The sequence below is a fragment of the Arachis hypogaea genome, chromosome 11 (assembly GCF_003086295.3).
Source record: "Arachis hypogaea cultivar Tifrunner chromosome 11, arahy.Tifrunner.gnm2.J5K5, whole genome shotgun sequence".
Lineage (NCBI taxonomy): Eukaryota > Viridiplantae > Streptophyta > Magnoliopsida > Fabales > Fabaceae > Arachis > Arachis hypogaea.
Window position 1 is genome coordinate 79,820,213 of NC_092046.1, and position 3,059 is coordinate 79,823,271.

Below are 3,059 nucleotides of genomic sequence, written 5' to 3' on the forward strand. Positions count from 1 at the left end.
CTGAAAGGACCTTGAAGAGAAAGCTAAGAGAAGCTAAAGCACAATTCTCTCTAGAGGGCCTAACAGAGCTTTTCAAAGAAGAAGAAACAATGGCAGCTGAAAACAACAATGCCAACAATGCAAGGAAGGTGCTTGGTGACTTTATTCCACCTACTCCTGACTTCTATGGGAGAAGCATCTCAATCCCTGCCATTGGAGCAAACAACTTTGAGCTTAAGCCTCAATTAGTTTCTCTAATGCAACAGAATTGCAAGTTTCATGGACTTCCATTGGAAGATCATCATCAGTTCTTAGTTGAATTCTTGCAAATCTGTGACACTGTCAAGACCAATGGGGTTGACCCTGAAGTCTACAGACTTATGCTCTTCCCTTTTGCTGTAAGAGACAGAGCTAGGACATTGTTGGACTCACAACCTAAAGAAAGCCTGAACTCTTGGGAAAAGCTAGTCAATGCCTTCTTGGCAAAATTTTTTCCACCTCAAAAATTGAGTAAGCTTAGAGTGGAAGTCCAAACCTTCAGACAGAAGGAAGGTGAATCCCTCTATGAAGCTTGGGAAAGATACAAGCAATTGATCAAAAGGTGCCCTTCTGACATGCTTTCAGAATGGAGTATCATAGGAATCTTCTATGATGGTCTGTCTGAACTGTCCAAGATGTCATTGGACAGCTCTGCTGGAGGATCTCTTCATCTAAAGAAGACGCCTGCAGAAGCTCAGGAACTCATTGAAATGATTGCAAATAACCAATTCATGTACACTTCTGAAAGGAATCTTGTGAATAATGGGACAACTCAGAAGAAAGGAGTTCTTGAGATTGATACTCTGAATACCATATTGGCTCAGAATAAGATACTGACTCAACAAGTCAATATGATTTCTCATAGTCTGTCTGGAATGCAAGCAGCAACAGGCAGTACTAAGGAAGCTTCCTCTGAAGAAGAAGCTTATGATCCTGAGAACCCAACAATGGAAGAGGTGAATTACATGGGAGAACCCTATGGAAACACCTATAATCCTTCATGGAGAAATCATCCAAATCTCTCATGGAAGGATCAACAGAGACCTCAACAAGGTTTCAACAACAATAATGGTGGAAGAAACATGTTTAGCAATAGCAAGCCTTTTCCATCATCTTCTCAGCAACAGACAGAGAATTCTAAGCAGAGCCACTCTGACTTAGCAACCATTGTCTCTGATCTAATCAAAACCACTCAAAGTTTTATGAGTGAAACAAGGTCCTCCATTAGAAATTTGGAGGCACAAGTGGGTCAGCTGAGTAAGAAAATTACTGAACTCCCTCCTAGTACTCTCCCAAGCAATACAGAAGAGAATCCAAAAAGAGAGTGCAAGGCCATAACCACAACCCACACGGCCAAACCTGGAGAGGAGGAAGAGGCAGTGATCTCCATTGAGGAAGACCTCAAAGGATGTCCACTGGCCTCCATGGAGTTCCCTGATGAGGAACCATGGGAATCTGAGGCTCACACAGAGACCATAGAGATTCCATTGAATTTACTTTTGCCATTCATGAGCTCTGATGAGTATTCTTCCTCTGAAGAGGATGAAGACGTTACCGAAGAGCAAGTTGCTAAGTACGTTGGAGCAATCATGAAGCTAAAGGCCATGTTTTTTGGTAATGATACTTGGGAGGATGAACCTCCATTGCTCATCAAAGAACTGGATGACTTGACTAGGCAGAAATTACCTCTAAAGAGACAAGACCCTGAAAAATTCTCAATCCCTTGTACCATAGGCACCATGACCTTTGAGAAGGCTCTATGTGACTTGGGGTCAAGTATAAACCTTATGCCTCTCTCTGTAATGGAGAAGCTAGGGATCATTGAGGTACAAGCTGCTAGAATCTCACTAGAGATGGCAGACAATTCAAGGAAACAGGCTTATGGACTTGTAGAGGATGTCTTGGTAAAGGTTGAAGGCCACTACATCCCTACTGACTTCATAATCCTAGAGACTGGGAAGTGTATGGATGAATCCATCATCCTTGGCAGACCCTTCCTAGCCACAGCAAAAGCTGTGATTGATGTTGACAGAGGAGAATTGATCATTCAAGTGAATGAAGACTCTCTTGTGTTTAAAGCTCAAGGATATCCCTCTGTAACTATGGAGAGGAAGCATGAAGAGCTTCTCTCAATACAGAGACAAACAGAGTCCCCACATTCAAACTCTAAGTTTGGTGTTGGAAGGTTCCAACATTGCTCTGAACATCTGTAAGGCTCCATGAGAGCCCACTCTCAAGCTATTGACATTAAAGAAGCGCTTGTTGGGAGACAACCCAATCTTTAATTATCTATGTTAAATTTCTACTTTCTTTTGTTATTTTATGTTTTCTGTAGGTTGATGATCATGTAAAGTTACAAAAACAATTGAAAAAGCAAAAACAGAAGGAAAAATAGTATTAAAAACAGAACACCCTGGAGGAGAAACTTACTGGCGTTTAAACGCCAATAAGGGTAGCAAAATGGGCGTTAAACGCCCAGTCTGGCACCATTCTGGGCGTTTAACGCCAGAAAAGGGTGTCTGGCTGGTGTTTAACGCCAGAAAAGGGCAAGAAGCTAGCGTAAAACACCAGAAATGGGCAGCAGCCTGGCGTTTAACGCTAGGATTGGCAGAAAGGGGCGTTTTTGCACGCCACTTGGTGCAGGAATGAGATATCCTTGACACCTCAGGATCTGTGGATCCCACAGGATCCCCACCTACCTCATCTCTCTCTCTCTCTTCTTCATCAATCCACATCTATCCATCATAAAATCCCACCTACCTCACCATTCAAATTCAAACCACTTTTCCTCCCAAACCCACCCATACATGGCCGAACCATATCCCCCTCTCCACTCCTATATAAAACCATCTCCACTCCTTCATTTTCACACAACCTAAACACTACTTCTCCCCCTTGGCCGAAACACAAAGCCCCCTCCATCTCCTCTCTTTCTTCTTCTTCTATTCTCTTCTTTCTTCTTTTGCTCGAGGACGAGCAAGCCTTCTAAGTTTGGTGTGGTAAAAGCTAAAGCTTTTTGTTTTTTCATAACCATTTATGGC

General features: G+C 42.7%; 1 non-coding gene across 1 annotated transcript; it reads right to left on the reverse strand.

The window, feature by feature from the left end:
* Positions 1–491: 491 nt before the first annotated feature.
* On the reverse strand, positions 492–599 carry LOC112724278 (small nucleolar RNA R71). The gene has a single exon (XR_003163449.1). It is a non-coding gene; the product is annotated as a small nucleolar RNA R71 (small nucleolar RNA).
* Positions 600–3,059: the final 2,460 nt, after the last annotated feature.